Genomic DNA, 18,263 nt, shown 5'->3' with positions numbered 1-18,263 from the left:
CACAACTGCAAAGAAAAACAGAGAAATAAATTCCCTGAAAATGAATTAAGAATCATTGCTTATTTGCCTCTTGAATCATGCATACGCTATCCCCATAATTCCTTGTAAATGACCATTCAATTCCAAGTCCTATTTTCCAGACAAGCAATCTCAGAAATTTTTGTTTCTCAGTTGGTTCATCCCCTTGTTAAAACTCACCGATTTAAGAGCCTGCCAGGGGAAGTTTCTTTCCCTGGGCTTCTGGCTGGGTTTGCTCAGGTCTTGCAATGTCTTCCTATTGGTTCCTTCCAGAGCAATACTCTAGTTACTTTGTGCTTCAGCTGATTTTGAACATATAGTGTTCACAAAATATAGTGAAAGGTATTCATTTGCTAGACTTCCCTGCTCTCTCCACCCCTTTGGCAAAAGGACCAATCGTATCTTTGGAAAAAGCAATCTCATCTTATTGAATTATGAGGAGAGATGCAATTTTTGGAAGCTTCACTTATTGGTGATTAAAAAACCAGCAGCAGCTATTTGGCCCTCATATTGATCAGAAACAAGAATAATGCTGTCTGCTGACTGTACTGTAAGACACCATATGCTTGATTTTTTTCTTTTCAGATTTAAAAGTCTCGAATTAATCATTAAATAATTTAGAATTAAATTCTAAAACCTTTATTATATATTTCTGATGTTAGGCTATTTTTTAATCAAGACATACTATACTTACCTAATATAACTGCTTAAGAAATACAACTAAAATAGAAAAAGGAAAACTCACACAGAATTTTTTACACATAAAAGTTAACACTTGCCCTAGCCTGGTTTACAAACCTAAAGGTTTGTCAGGATTGAAAATGCGGTTTTTGTTCTTTGGTATTAAGCCAAAGCCACACGCTGTCATGTCTAGCAGTGAATGACACTGAACCTTTGTCACTGGCACTGTGTTTAGGGTTTCACATGCATTGTTTCATTTTGGCTTCACAACAATAATGCTGTGAAGAAAGTTACTGTTATTATTGCCGGTTTTTTAACTGACACCTAATAATTGTACATTTCGAGGGGCACTTAGTGATGTTTCAATACATGTAATGTAGAGTGATCAGATCAGGGAAATTAGCATATCCATCGTCTCAAACACGTATGATTTATTTGTGTTATAAATGTTTGCAGCCATAAAGAAAACTAGTGATCAGGTGAGGTTGACTGTCAAACAGAAAGGCATATACACTTTTATTAGATTTAGAGAGGTTAAGTTAGCTGGCACAAGGTCATGCTATTTAGCTCCTAGTGCTATTTCATTATATATTTGTTGACTATATCAATGAATAAGACTTTAACCAACCCACAGCATTGCTTCAAATAATGTTTTTCATGGAGAAAAGAGGAGACATTATATGTATGTTAGAGAAAAAATGTAAAGGGCCAATAAATACAATCACTTTAGGAAAGCCTCCTAAAAGATAGGATTATTTCAGAACAGCCCTCACAAGAAACGTTCCTAGCTTTTCCAATATAATCTCAGTTTTAAATGTCCTATCCCACCAACAGTAGAATTGTGCTTTTCAGATCACATGATCCCACAATTTTTTAAAGTCTCACTATAAGTCATACCTCAGCTCATCTCCCATTCATTCACTTACCCTCCAACTATAATAGAAATAAGATAATGTGCTTTCAAAAGCCTCAATCTGGAGAACAGATTTATGTTTCTTGAAAGATATGATTTCTTTTCTAAAAAAATAAGTCAAAAAATATTGTTCTCCAAAAACAGATGCTTAAAAGAGAAAAGTAAAAGATGCTTAAATAATTGGGGTAGCGAATGGAGTCAGGAGGAAATAGAGCAAAGAGCATTGCCTTCCTTAATTTGCATGTGGCTTCTTTACTAATGTCTAGCCAGGCCTGTGTATGAATATGTGCCTGCCATAAAATTTTGTCTCTGACTGTGGATTTAGCAGACCCAAGTGCCAGGATTAATTATACTACTTACTAAGTAAATGATTTTACCCCAAGGTCATTGACATTTTCAACTCCAGTGAACTTTATTTCAACAATTCACTTCAATGGTCATACCCTAGTCTTATACATAACCTTGTACTGTTCCACCTATGAAACAATAAATTCTAATTATCACACCCACTGGCCACAATGTCGTATTCTTCCATGACACCCAAGTGCTCTCATGCCTGAATCTCTATTGTATCTTAATTGATCACCTTGTTTTATCTTCAATTTGCTTGCCCTCTTTATATATTAATATCTTAGAACCTCAAGGTCTATTGCATTAGTCACTCAACAAGCTTCACAAATTTCTGATATCCTTCATTTCTTGCTAGACCTGCCCTGCAAAACCCAGCTTGAGAATTGTATTGGTCTGTTCTCACATTGCTGTAAAGAACTACCTGAGACTGGATAATTTATAAAGAAAAGAAGTTTAATTGACTCACAGTTCTGAAAGTTGTACAGGAAGCATGGCTGGGAAGGCCTCAGGAAATTTATACACATGGCAGAAGGGAAAGGGGAAGCAGGCACATCTTCATATAGCAGAGCAGGAGAGAGAGAACAAAGGGGAAAATGCTACACACTTTTAAACAACCAGATCACTCACTGTCATGAGAACAGCAAGGGGGAACATCTGCCCCCATGATTCAATCGCCTCCCACCAGGTCCCTCTGAAAACACTGGGGATTACAATTCAACATAAGATTTGGGTGGGGACACAAATCCAAGCCATATCAAGAATTTAGCTCTTCAACTTCTCTCCTACAACATTTCAGAGTATACTCTATGGAGCAGGGTCTCTACAAAACAGGTTTCTGTCATAAATTTAGACAACAATACTGTCTGGCTATCCCAAACTTGTTTTTCTGAAATATCTAGTTCTGAAACCAGATCTGTGAGGTAGCTTTGATGTGGGAAGGGAAAAGAGAGTTTATAGATATTACCAATTGTCAATTCAAAATAATATGGCCCTTTCTCAGCAAACCTTTTTGAGCCCTCACCTTGAATTGGACATTATCTTAAGTGCTGGAAATTTTTGCTTTCATGGCACTTGCAATCTGTATGAAAAGAAAACTAATGGCCATAGACAGTCAGGGTTATATCCAAGCAGGGGCCCAAGCACTGGGATTCTGAGAAGGGAGACTCTAACAGTTTGGAAGATATGGCATCTTCAATGCAATTTAGTGGTGTCCATATGACTGAGAAGGTTATATTATCTACCTAAAAGAAATCAGTAGGCCGGGCATGGTGGCTTATGCCTGGAATCCCAACACTTTGGAAGGCCAAGACCGGTGGTTGGCTTGAGCTCAGGAATTCAAGAACAGCCTGGGCAACATGGCAAAACCTCATCTCTACCAAATTTATATATATATTAGCTTGGTGTGGTGGCACACACCTATAATCTTGGCTACTTGGGAGGCTGAGGTGGGAGGATTGCTTGAGCCTGGGAGGTCAAGTCTGCAGTGAGCCCTGTTCACCTGCCACTGTACTCAAGCCTGGGTGACAGAACAAGAGCCTGTCTCAAAAAAAAAAAAAAAAAGAAAAAATGTAAAGAAATCAGTGTAACCACTATCAACCAGAAAATCTGCTGGGTGCTGAGGATACAACAGTAAAAAGACAAACATAAAATTCATTTAGCTACAATTAAGGAAAGTATGTACCAATAAGCCACTCACAGAAAATAAAACTGTCTCCAAATATAGTGGCAGCAAATCCCTATTTTAAAGATGGACAATAGGCCAAGGCCCTCAGTTATCTCTTCTGCAAGGGGAAAGGATTTGTCATTCTCCTAATTTATTTTGCACATCAGCGTTCCTTGCAGAGACTGAGCTAGGTGCTCCATTTCTCATCCTTAGTAAAAGAGAAATACATCTCACCCAACTGTGCAAAACTGCCTGCACTGAGTCACACCAGCCCCAGACTCTAGTCCTGGGTGCTTACCCTGACTGTCCAAACACAGGGAAAGAGGAGACCTCCTTGTTAAGGATCTAAGTATCTTTAGAAAGGCTTCAAAGCCAGTTATTGCTTCACTAAATTCAGCCTCCCTCTCCTCCATTAGCCTCTCTCCCATGATGTTTTGTTCATCTACTTAGAAGTAATACTAATTGTTGTACCTTTTTTGCAACTACTTATCATTTATGTCTAAATACCATGCAACACGTTAATGATTGTTGAGTCATATTAAATGTATATCAAGTGAACCATTTATTAATGCATGCATTCATTTAACAAAATTTATTAAGCACTTATCTTAGTCCTTTTCTGCTGCTATGACAGAATACTACAGACTGAGTGATTTTTGAACAACAGAAGTGTATTTGGCTCACAGTTCTCGAATCGAGTAAGTAGAAGGCCAAGGAGTCACATCTGGAAAGGGCCTTCTTGTTTTGTCATTACATGGCAGAAGGTATCACATAACAAGGAAGGGCAAGAGAGGGCAAGAGCATGCAAGACAGAGAAAAAGAGATAATCGAACTTTCATGATAACTAATCCATTTCCACGATGATATTTCTCACAGCCTAATCACCCCTTTAAGACCCCACCTCTTAATACTGTCACAATGGTAATTCCATTTCAACACGAGTCTGGAGTTCAACATTCTAACCATAATAGCACCTGCAATGTACCTGGCACTCAGAGAATGAACAAATGGACAAATAAATATATAAAAAATAAAATGGTCCTAGTATAATGGGGAAAAATAGAGTACAAGGAAGAGAATAGAAAATGCCAGGGGCTGGGCTGATGGTAGAGAGTCATTGTTTTATTAAAAGTGGCCAGGAAGGACTCACTATAAAAGTGATATTGGAGCAGAATATGAGGAAAGTGAAAGGGCAAGCCTGAAAGATATTTGGAATATGAAACTTCCAGGCAGCGAAAGGAGCAAAATAGTAAAATTTCAAAAGAGTTAGCTACGATAAAACTTAAAGTTCACACTTATTTATGTATCAGATAATTTGTTATGGGGCAGTAAGGTTCAGAGTAATTCTTACCTAGAGCTTAAAATGATTTAGATAAGTTCAAGTTTGTGCCTAGCTAACACAGAGCAGTCCTTTGAAACTGTGGACTGAGGGAGTATAGATACAGGCTAACATCCCAGGGGTTAACAAAAAGCTGGATATATTATTAGTTCCAGCTCAAGTGACATGTCCAATATTTCAGTTTAGTTGATGCACAGTATTTTTGCTTCCTGTATGGAAAGAAATTCATTGAAATGGATTTTACAATGATCGTTCCCTTATCTAAAAGAAGGAGCAATTCTTTATCTTTTCTGATACTCACATTTATATGCGAAGGCCCGAGGAAGCAGCACTGACTTACAATCATCTGCCCAGGTGTCACTGGTGGTAAATCAAAATAATAGACAGAGAAGATTAAGAAAAAGTGAATGGACAAAAAAAATCTTTCTTTATCAAATCGGGAACCCAAGGATTAAGCAAGATCTTATATCAAAAAATTCTATTGAAAGATCAGACAAAAAGCACCATGACTAACGATATGAAGAATTTAGAAGCACGAGAAAAGAGATAAAAGTAACTAATTCCAACTCTTTTTTTTTTTTTTTCCATGAGGGAATGACACACTATCAAGTCTCACCGTACAGGACCTCAGCAATGTCAGCCTTCATCAAGACTTTGCCTACTGGTTACAATGCTAGCATGGAACTCTTCTCCTTCCTTCATTCAACAAATATTTACTGAGTACCTTCTGAGTATGCTTCCAATACTGTGCTTGGCCCTGAGAACACGATTATTGAGCAAAAGATATGGCCTATATCCTAATTAATTTTTCTGTCAGGCAGCTGCAAGTTTTACAAAGGAGAAGTTCAAGATTACATGGGAACAGAGGGAGGGGAACATATATCAGTGAATAAATGGAAAAAGAAAATGTAGTCCATATACACAAGGGAATACTCTTCAACCTTAAAAAAGAAGAAAATTCTGCCATTTGAGACAACATGGATAAACCTAGAGGACATTATATTAAGTGAAATAAGACAGACATAGAAAAATACAGAATGATCTCACTTATATGTGGAATCTAAAAAAGTTGATCTCATAGAAGCAGAGGGTAGAATGTTGGTTATCAGAGGTTAGGAGCAGGGGAGTTGGGGAGATGTTAGTCAAAAAATTTAAACTTTCAATTAGACAGGAGGAATAAGTTCAAGATATCTATTGAATATCTTGGTGACTATATTTAATAACAATGCTTTGTGTTCTTGAAAATTGCTAATGAATAGATTTTACGTGTTCTCACGACAAAAAAAAAAAAAAAAAAAAAATGAGGGTAGTACATATGTTGATTAGCTAGATTTAGCCAGTCCATAATGTGCACATATTTCAAATGACATCATGTACACAACAAATATACAAAAGTTTTGTCAATTAAAAAACTTTCAATAAATTTACTTTTAAGAAAAATAAAGAAAAAAGGAAAGAAACCTGGAAACATAAATTACAAAGAAATAAAGAGCAACAGAAATGTAATTATATAAGTAACTATTATTTAAATCTCCTAGAAGTGTAATTGTTCAGGCAAAAATAATAAAAATATAGCATGAGATTAATAGTGTGTGTGTGTATGTTCACTAAAGTGAACATAACACAAAGGAGTGAAATGAGAAATGCAAGTATAATATTGTGAGGTTCTTATGCCATATGTGTAGTGTCTATGTAGACTGTGATCAGTTAAATATATATATATTAATCCCTAAAGCAACAACCAAATTAACAAAACAAAGAGTTGTAGCTAATAAGCCAACAAAGGAAATAAGATGATATCATAAAAGAAGAAATAAAGAACAAAGAATAAATGCTGTATCGGTCAGGGTTCTCCAGAGAACCTTGATATATATATATAAATGATATATATATATATAAAATGTGTTATAGTGTGTGTGTGCTACTTACACAGTGAGCAAGAAAGAGAGACAGAGAGATCAGTTTATTACAAGGAAATGGCTCATGCGTTTATGAAGACTGAGTAGCTCCAAAATCTCAGCAAGCTGGGTGCCCAGAGAAGCCAGTGGTTTAAGTTCCAGGCCAAGAGCAAATCTAAAGGCAGGAAAAGACTGATGTCCAAGCTCAAAGACAATCAGATAGAGTCTTCCTCTACTCACGGGATGGCCTTTTTGTTCTATTCAGACCTTCACTTAATTGGATGGAATCCACTCCAATTAGGGAGAGCAATTTGCTTTACTCAGTCTACTGGTACAAATGTTAATTTCATCCAGAAACACCTTCACAGACCCAGAACAATGTTTGGCCAAATATCTGGATATACTATAGCCCAGTGAATTTGACACATAAAATTAACCACCATAGATGGGATAAGTAGAAAACAAATAGTAAGATGAGATATTTAAATTTAACCATACAAATAATTACATTAAATGTAAATGGCCCAAACACCAAAACTAAAAGGCAGATATTGTGAGATTAGATTAAGAAACAAGAGCTAACTACATGCTGCCTACAAGAATTGCACTTTAAATATAAAGACATAAAAGTATTAAAATAAAGGTTAAAAAAAGAGATACGTCATGCTAACACTGATCAAAAGAAAGCTAGAGTGACTATATTAAAATCAGAAACAGTAGATTACAGAGCAAAGAAATTTACAAGGGATAAGGAAGGTCATTTTGTAATAATAAAGGGATTGGGTCATCAAAAAGACATAAATGCATAACATAATATAGAAAGAAAAAAGCTTACATATCAATGACCTAAGGTGCCATCTTAAGAAACTAGAATTTTTTTAAAGGCAAATATAAACAGAAGAAAAAAATAAAGCTAAAAATAAGAATCAATGAAATAGAAAACAGAAGAACAATAGAGAAAAATAAATGACACTGTTAATGGTCATTAAAATATTTCTTGAAAAAAAAAGTCTATGGAACCAGGAATTCAATGGAATTCTCCTCAGTAAATGATTGAGCCATGGGAATATGCCTGGGCCCCACTGAGGATTTTTTAATTCAAGTAGGGTTATGCATATTTAAAATACCTCTGCTAACTCTGATGAAAACCCATCCATAAGTAAGAACTATTGACTTACATCAAATAAGACTATATTTGTCCTTGATTTATTTTCATATCAATGTGAAGATATAATGAGACAGAGTTCTAATAAAATCAATAATTCTTCAGAAATGGACATGTGTGAGCAGTGACAAAACATAAGAATAGTGAGAAATCATTAGCACACACAACTCTTCCACATTACAACATGCCCCCAACTACAATGTAAGAGGCCATCCATGACAACCCAGCATGACAATCCAGTGTCTTTCCGGTAATTGCTACAAGCATGATGGAATATGAAACACAGCAAAACATGATTAGTGATATGCTATAAAACATCAGAAAGAGTGTCTAGGTTTTTAAATAGTCAGAAGAGACAAGTTTCTCATCAAAAGAAGCAAAGATTAAATAGCACCTCATGGAGAGATTTATCATTACTGCCTCAAGGAAATGTTTTTCACCCAATGACTAAGATGATAAATTTTAAAACAACGGTGATGATGGTAAAATAACTCTTACTAAATGGTAATTGGCTACTATATGCCAAACCTATACTTATGTGTGTATAGACATATACATAAATATATATCTAATATAAATATAGATATAAATGTATATAAATTTTATATATTATATAATATAAATTTAGATTACATATGTATAGAGAGAGAGACAGAGAGGTGGAGGGAGACTGTATTTGCCTAATAGTGATGTTTACTTTGTAAGTATGAGTAAGGAAACAGCTTGGGTCTCAAAAGCTAAATTCACAAGGCTTTTTAATGCTAGATCAACATGCCAATCACAACCATATCTTACTTTTTTAAGAGTAATTATTTCTTGCTTAGACCCCATAAAACTCCATGAAATACCCTGGCTTATCAGTTGAAGACTTAATGGTGGGGAGAGGGTGGGCAGGAAGAAGGCTGTCCATGTGTTCCCTCCAACAATCCTAAATAAGAGCTTCTAAACCACTTGCAGAAGGGAAAATAAGTGTTTTTGACGTGTCATCCACCCACCTTCACTCTGCAAAGATTCCTGCCAGAATGAAGCAGTGAGGAAGACAGTGAATCAAAACTAGCTGATGTGCGATAGGCCCATTCCTGAGTTCTAGTCCAATTCCCTGGAAAATGTGTAAATGCTGAATGTGGTGATTAAATGACATACAAAGCAGTCAGTTAAAAAACTCGAAAAAGAACTGTGTGGGTGTGTATTTTGAAGGACATTTCTAAAAGTTCTTATCAAATTGGCTCTCTGAAGATTTACAGGGAGCAAAGTCAGGAATACTTCCTTTCACCAAAGAGTTGCAATCAGGGAGAAAGTGAGCAAGGTGAAGTAAATGATATTTTAAGACATGGTTATTTTAGTACCAACTGAAATTTCTATTCAGATATAATTTGTGAACCCCTCAGGTGACACTTCCATGCAATGAAATAATACTATAATGACACAATGACAGAATTTTCTAAATCTGTCAACCCTTAAAATGTATTTAACAGTGAGCAGAATTTTCCCAACCTCTCTCTTGCCAATTGAGGGCATAAATATGACAGTTAGTCAGCTAGTAGCTGTGGGCATCAGGAACTACTGCATAATGATGTCTGAGCAATATATTTCATTTACAAATCTTATATAAACTTTGTTACAAATTGTTGAATTCCATACAGTTTATGCAAACACTTCTTGTTTCTTTCTGTTTTCTGGTTACATTATTTATATTGACTGTAATAATGTACATTATTAAAAAATGAAAACTGAAAATAGGAATAATCAAGAAAGGTCTCTAAGCACACACATAGATACAAATATGTGTATCACTGAACCTGTTAGATTAGATCCATGCACCTATTTACTCTGACTTTAGACACAGTTCTAACAAGTTTAGGTTTCTGGCTCCCTGCCTGAAGATTGTTGGAAAAAAGAGATTAAAAGTACAACCATTGTGGAAGACAGTGTGGCAATTCCTCAAGGATCTAGAACCAGAAATACCATATGACCCTGCAATCTCATTACTGGGTATATACCCAAAGGATTATAAACCATTCTACTATAAAGACACATGCACACATATGTTTATTTCCACACTGTTCACAATAGCAAAGAGTTGGAACCAACCCAAAAGCCCATCAATGACAGACCGGCTAAAGAAAATGTGACACAAATACACCATGGAATACTATGCAGCCATAAAAAATGATGAGTTCATGTCCTTTTCAGGAACATGGATAAAGCTGGAAACCATCATTCTCAGCAACTAACACAAGAACAGAAAACCAAACAATGTATTGTCTCACTCATAAGTGGGAGTTGAACAATGAGAACACGTGGACATAGGGAGGGGAACATCACACACTGGGGCCTGTCGGGCAGTTAGGGCCTGGGGGAGGGATAGCGTTAGAAGAAATACCTAATGTAGATGACGAGTTGATGGATGCAGCAAACCACCATGGCACGTGTATACCTATATAACAAACCTGTATGTTCTGCACATGTACCCCAGAACTTAAAGTATAATTTTTTAAAAAAAAGTAGGTAGCACAATATTTATGTTAAACAAATTTAATTTAAAATTAACATTGAAAAGAAAAAATAAAGAGAAACCAAGGCTTAGAGAATTTAAGTAATTTGCCCAGAGGAGAAAAGGGTATAAGTGGGACTGGAACCAGTCATTTCAAACCTGGGTCAGTGACATTCTTTGGGGAAAAAGAAAAACAAAAAACTAGATCTTTGTCGTTGTTGCTGTTTTCAAAAAAAAAACAAAAACAAAGGTAGCATAATATCCTCAAGGTTAACCATATTGTACCATTTGATAGGATTTTCTTCTTCTTTAAGGCTAAATGATATTCCATTGTATGTCTATACAACATTTCATTGATACATTCATCCTTCGATGGGCAATTAAGTTCTTTCCACCTCTTGGCTATTGTGAATAATGCTGTAATTAATAAATATGGTAATGCAAATATCTTTTTGAAATCCTGTTTTTAATTCTTTTGGAGAAATACACAGAAGTGGAATTACTGGACCAAATGGCACTTAAATACAAATACTGCATGAATCCACTTTTGTGATGTATCTAAAGTAGTCAAACTCAAAAGAATGAGAAAACAAAATGATGGTTGCCAGGGACTGAGGAAAGGAAGAAGTGGGGAGTTGCTGTGCAATGGGTATAAACTTTTAGTCATGCAAGATGCGTAAGTTCTAGAGATCTGCTGTACCATTATGTGCATGTAGTTGGCAATACTGACTGTACACTTAAAAATTGGTTAATCCCATATTATGTGTTTTTTCTCACAATAATAATTTGTTTTGTACAGAAGTAAACTAGAGGTATCAAAGGCAGATGCAAGACCTGATTGCAACAGCCACTTTGGAAGACACTTTGGCAGTTTCTTACAAAACTAAATATACTTTTACCATACAATCCAGCCATTGTGCTCCTTGGTATTTGCCCAGATGAATTAAAACATGCTCACACAAAACCTGCACAGAAATGTTTATAGCAGTTTTATTCATCATTGCCAACACTTGAAAGCAAACAAGGTATCCCTTAGTAGGAGAATAAATAAACTGTTGTACATCCAGCCAATTGAGTATTATTTGGCATTGAAAAAATGAGTTATTAAGCCATGAAAAAATGTAGAGAAAACCAAATGCATATTGCTAAGTGTAAAAAGCCAATCTAAAAAAGCTGTTCATTATATGATATCATATTACATTATATTATATCATATTAGATTATGTATATTATATTATACATACTGTATAATGCCAACTAAATGACACTCTGGAAAGGACAAAACCATGGAGACAGTAAAAATGTTAGTTCTTGCTAGGGTTTGAGGGAGGGGAGAGACACACAGGAGGAGCACAGAGGATTTTTAGGATAGTGAAACTACTCTATATGATGCTATAATAGTAAATACATGTCATTCCACATTTACCAAAACTCATAGAATGTGCAATACCAAGAGTGAGCTATAAACTTTGGATGATTATAACGTGGCAATGTAGGTTCATCAATTATAAATGTACCACCCTGGTGTGGGATGTTGATAGTGGAGGAAGTTGTGCATATGAGAACTTTCTGTACTTTCCACTCAATTTTGCTGTCAATCTAAAACTACTCTAAAGAAATAAAATTTGGCCAGGCTTGACGGCTCATGACTGAAATCTCAGCACTTTGGGAGGCCAAGGTGGGCGGATCATGAGGTTAGGAGATCAAGACCATCCTGAGTCACATGGTGAAACCCCATCTCTACTAAAAATACAAAATATTAGCCGGGTGTGGGTGGCACACACCTGTAGTCCCAGCTACTGGGGAGGCTGAGGCAGGAGAATCGCTTGAACCCGGGAGGCAGAGGTTGCAGTGAGACGAGATTGCACCACTGCACTCCAACCTGAGCAACAGAGCGAGACTCCATCTCAATAAAAAATAAATACATAAAATAAAATTTATCAATTAAAATGTATTAAATAAAATGTATATAATTACTTATACAGTCTACTATATATAACAAAATAAATAATAATTTTTTTTTTTTTTTTTTGAGACGGAGTCTCGCTCTGTCACCCAGGCTGGAGTGCAGTGGCCAGATCTCAGCTCACTGCAAGCTGCGCCTCCCGGGTTTACGCCATCCTCCTGCCTCAGCCTCCTGAGTAGCTGGGACTACAGGCGCCCGCCACCTCACCTGGCTAGTTTTTTGTACTTTTTAGTAGAGACGGGGTTTCACCGGGTTGGCCAGGATGGTCTCGATCTCCTGACCTCGTGATCTGCCCATCTCGGCCTCTCAAAGTGCTGGGATTACAGGCTTGAGCCACTGCACCCCGCCAAGAATTCTTAAAAATAAAAATTCAGAGAGACTTAGGGTCAAGATCAACAGCTCTGCATATTGAGATGGACCCTAGGTGAATCAATGTATTACAGGACAATGCAATTATAAATAACTGATATTCACAGTTGCAGTTTTAACTAACCATTACACAAATATGTATTGAGCATTTTCCAGGTGACAAACACTGAGAAGAGAGAAGATGTGGCTTGTGTGATGTCAGTCATAGATAGGTGTTCACCTTTAGCAGCTGTATAGGCTTTTAGTCCAACAACAGCAGAAAAATTAATATGTACAGCACATTACACAATAAGGTTAGAAAATTCCAGTGAGTTCCATATGTATGATTCTTGGGAGCTCAACCTGAAACCGCCAAAGACTGCTTAAGGTGAGATAATTTCAAGTGTGAGAACTTAAAGGATAGCTAAGATTTAAATAGGAGTACACTGTAGTGATTATTAGTATAGCTCCTGGAATCTGATATCCTGGGTTCAAATCCCAGCTCCACTACTTGCTAGTTGTATGCCTTTAAGGAAGTTACTTAAGATTAAATGAGTTAATGTAGACCAAATGCTTAAAATCGTGCATAGGAGAGTTGTCAAAATTTAAAAAGGAGGGTGATGACTGCGAATGAACCCAAAAGATATGTACAAAATGAATTATGTGATCCATGTCATCAGGCTATAGTAAACAAATCATTGTATATGTGCATCCACTCACACATGTCTGCATGCTAACAATAAATCTGACGTGTTGGAGAAACCTCACAAAACTAAATGGTTAAAAAGCAAATAGTGCAGAGACTGTATACTTATGACAAGTACATGGGTTCCAATAACAGATCTGGCTGAGTGAACTTAAGATGATACTGAAACTCTCTTTTCTCCATGAGCCAAATGGGTAACAATATAATACCTGTGTTATGGGGTAGCTGTGAAGAGTAAGTGACATTTGACCTGTAAAGCACAGTGCTTAACAAAATTATTACTAATTTTCTGGTTAACTAAAGTAAGAGAATCTCTTTGATTGCAATGATTTTATTTAAAAAGTCCTTTGAAATATATTTATCTACGTCTTAATAGACTTGTAAGACTCAGCTTGCTGTCCAACTAGACTATGCCTTTTGTCAGCGATAAGCTTTCTTTGTCTTTTCATATGAGGCTACTGATTTATTATCCTCTCTTTGTCCTCGAAAATCAGGTAAATGTCACCTATATGTAGCATTCCATTCTTTCCATTCTACTCCAACAAACAGAATCATTAGTTTCTCACTCTTTCTGATCCTCATAATTCTTTAAACCAAGCTATTATAAAATGTATGTCACTGTATCTTAGTTAATCCCTTATGTCCTCATTCAATTGCATACTTTTTAAATGGTGAGATGCTAATCTTTGTACATGTCACCCCTTCACCTTTCCTTCTAATAAGCATTCTTTAAAAAGCACCTTGAGTAAATAATAATCATAATTAAATTTTTCATACTATGCAACACACCAGGGTCTTTGTTTCCACTCAACTTAATTTCTGAGGCTTTATCATTGACATCTACATATCATATGCATATTAGAAATTCATGGCCATAATAAGAACTTTGAGGACCTGATTAGCTAGATTTCAATAAAAGTTTTACCTTAACTTCATTTATTTAATTCATTAATAAAAGTTTTAAATAAAAGTTTTACTCCAACTGCATTTTTCTGATTCATTAGATGTGAAAAATGGAAGGTAACATTTGTTGTCCAGCAGCTTCTTTAACTTAATAATGCTTAGAACCCTGAGCTAGCTATTAGCATGATGTCATGGAGGAGGCATTCCTGGAAAGTAATATTACTCATCCTCATCACCAATGCACATTTAAAGGTCGAAATCTGAAGCTCATCATCTTATATGTGGGCAATCACCTTGGAAAGTATTGACTTTTCCCTCTTCCTTCTTCATTCTCAAACAATTGTTCTTTCCTAAAGTAACTTATCAAAGTTTAGCAGGACTCTTGCTTTTATTGTGGCCCTATCTTTTACATTAAAAACCTAAGATTGCATTAGCTGTTTGATTACAGCTATCATTTCAATGAGGATCCATTTAATTAAGCACCTGGGTTCTTTTCACGTCAGATCTGCTTGTCTCTTACTGTTACGTTTTATTCTTTCAAAACTAAACTATAAATAAATTTATTAAATGAGCTCTCTCTATATATATATCCCTATTAAATTTCCTTTGACTCTATCATTCTAAACCATAAAGATCATTCTTCGTCTGTTTTGCAGACTCACTATGTGCCTATAAAGAGAGGGTAAACCATAAATTCAACAGGAAGTAAATGATTAAACTACGGTACATCAATATCATGGAATACTGGAGGCCATTAACTGATATTTATGAAAACTGTAAAATAGCATAGAGAAATGCTTATGATGTAATATGATACATACAAATTAAATCTTTAAAGTTTTATAAATGTTTTCACACATAATGTGAATAAATATTTGTGGAAGAAAATACAGCAAAAGGTTGATTTCAGGTGGTCAAATTATAATTGCCTTTTTTTCTTTTCTTGTTCCCTTTTCCCAAAATGTTCTAGTCTTCTACATTGATTTTAAATTTTAAGAGAAATTAAGAAAAAAATAGATGGAGATTCTAGATTATTATTCAGAGAAATAAGAAAAGAGCAATTTTCTAAAATTACATGGCTAACTCCTCAGTTCCTGCTGCTCTGCAGTGTTTCCAGCCTCACATGGAGAGTTTTTTTGCTATATATGGCCTCAAATTTGTTTTCCAGCTTCTAAGCTTTAGCACATATACTTTAATCTGGACAAAAACATGTCTATGAATAGGAAACAATAAGACACCCAGTTCATTGGCCCATAGGTTTTCCATAAGAAGTGAGAATCATCTGGAAAGTTTTTCTACCATTACTCTTATTATAATCTTATATAACATTCAAGTTTCATTTAAGAACCACCTCCTCCATGAAATCCTTTCAGCCTCCCCAGCTGGAGGTGTTTTCCCAGCCTTTGTAACTTTCCTCTGAATTGTAGCCTGTGTTGCCTTACTTGTACATTTATCCCCTACGCTTACTCCTTCATCTCAACACACACACACACACGCACATGCACACTTACACATTTAATGCACTGAGTGTGGGCAAGTATTTTGCTCTGGGAGAAAAGCTGCTAGAAGAGTTATTTAGCAGTGCAATTTCTTTGTTAATTTGTAAGATGATTCTAGTTTGTAGAGGGTTAAAATGTTTATTTTGTATGGAAGAAAATAAGTTGAAGTTACCTGGAATAACATGAGTAACAACAAAAATAAAATTATTATTTTAGGCTACGCTGTTTGTCAGAAAAAAATCAAAAACCTAAGCTATAAACCAAGCAGTAGGGGACTTGAGCCATGTTTCTCCCCCACCCCACTACGAAGTACTCAGCTGTGAGTTTCATGAGCACAGCCACCCTGACACGCCACTCCCACTTCGCCAACCAATGCTGCTTTTTACCTCGGGTCCTTTCGTGTCTTTTTCCAGTGTCTGCATCCACACTCATCTGCTCCAATACTGTTGACCATTTACAACTCCTCTTCCTGCTCTCTTTCAGTCTGTGACATTGACGAGTGACACATTTGTTCCCCCATCCCCCCACCCCACGACAGTCTCACTGTCTTTCACTCTCCATGCAACAAATGTTCCCTCAGGTGACGTAGCTCTTTCAGCCAGTTTTAGATCACTCAGGTCTAAGTAATTTTGGCCTCAAAGAGCAACCCTTCACTCTGAAGTTTCTCTCTCTTTCATTTCAGGGCAGTTCCCAAGTCCTACAGAATATGAGTCTGAAAATCTTCAAAGTGATATTTCCCAGTAGTCTTCTATGAACCCTAAGCCAATCTTCAAAAAGAAATATCCTTTGACTAATCCCCATTCAAGAATGAGACCCTGCTCTTCCAGGAGCACAATTCTTCCCTTGCCCTGTATGTATGGGGCCTTACTCTTTTGAATTTCCAAGAACTTGACCTTGAACCCAAGTCCCATTTCTATATTTCCCCTTATCCCAAACTTTCTGGGGACCCCAAAGAAAAACAACATAACTGAGGTCCTGCTATGATGTTCTAGAGTTCCTGATGCAGCAATGTAAACTTAGCCTCTCAACTGTTCAAGGCTCTCTGTAATGCAGATATAAACTGGACTCCTAGAAGTTTGTGGCTATTGTGCATTGATGATTGTAGGAAATTGAAAAGGCAAATACTTGGAGTGGAAAAAAGCCCTAATATCTAGTGAGTTCCCTAACAGATAGGAATGAATTGTTTATTTATTATTGAAATTAGAGGTCCAATCACATTTTTAAAATCTTGCTGAAATGGCTGGGCACAGTGGCTTGCATCTGTAATCCTAGCTACTTGGGAGATTGAGGTGGGAGGATTGCTTCAGGCCAGAAGTTCAAGACTAGTCTGGGCAGCACAGTGAAACTCCCATCCCAGAATTTGCTGAAATGGTGACAATGGGTTCTAGGTACTCGGAGGTTATTTATACTATCATCTTTACTTTTACATATGTTCAAAAATTTCTAGAATAAAAAACGTTCAAGTGCAAATACAGATCTAAATTGTTTACCTACCTTAGTAAACTCCATGTCTAAGAACCTATCATAAGGGAACAATATAAAATTGTATTAGTTCATTTTCAGGCAGCTGATAAAGACATACCCGAGACTGGGCAATTTACAAAAGAAAGAGGTTTATTGAAATCACAGTTCCACGTGGATGGGGAGGCCTCACAATCATGGTGGAAAGTGAAAGGCATGTCTCACATGGCAGCAGACTACAGAAGAGGGCTTGTGCAGGGAAATTCCCCTTTTTAAAACCATCAGATCACATGAGACTTATTCACTATCACAAGAATAGCACAGGAAAGACCTACCCCCACGATTCAATTACTTCTGACTGTGTCCCTCCCATAACATGTGGGAATTCAAGATGAGATTTGAGTGGGGACACAGCCAAACCATATCAAAAATATACAAAATATTATGCTATGTATGTTCATCATAGCATTACTTTAAATCATAAAATGTTAGAAAGAAATCTAACTGGGTTCATCCATGGCATTAAAATATGTAGTAGAATAATATTTACTGACATAAGGAAAGGTTTGATTTTTTATTTTATTGCTAAATTTAAATGAATCAGATAATAAAATTATATATAGGATTTCACTTAGTGAAAACAAACTATGTATACAATATATTATATTATATAATTCATGTAATATATTATAATGTATATTCTTTATTATATATTATATTATATGTTTATATATAATACATAATTTTATGTAATTTATATAATGAATTTTAAATATATATATAGTTTTAGACAACAACATACATATTTAGTCAACCTCATATATATCCAGTTTTAGTCAGCTGGAAGTCAGAAATCAG

The sequence above is a fragment of the Rhinopithecus bieti genome, unplaced genomic scaffold, assembly GCF_001698545.2.
Source record: "Rhinopithecus bieti isolate Rb0 unplaced genomic scaffold, ASM169854v2 scaffold_28517, whole genome shotgun sequence".
NCBI classification, from domain to species: domain Eukaryota; kingdom Metazoa; phylum Chordata; class Mammalia; order Primates; family Cercopithecidae; genus Rhinopithecus; species Rhinopithecus bieti.
This window is presented reverse-complemented; position numbering follows the sequence as displayed.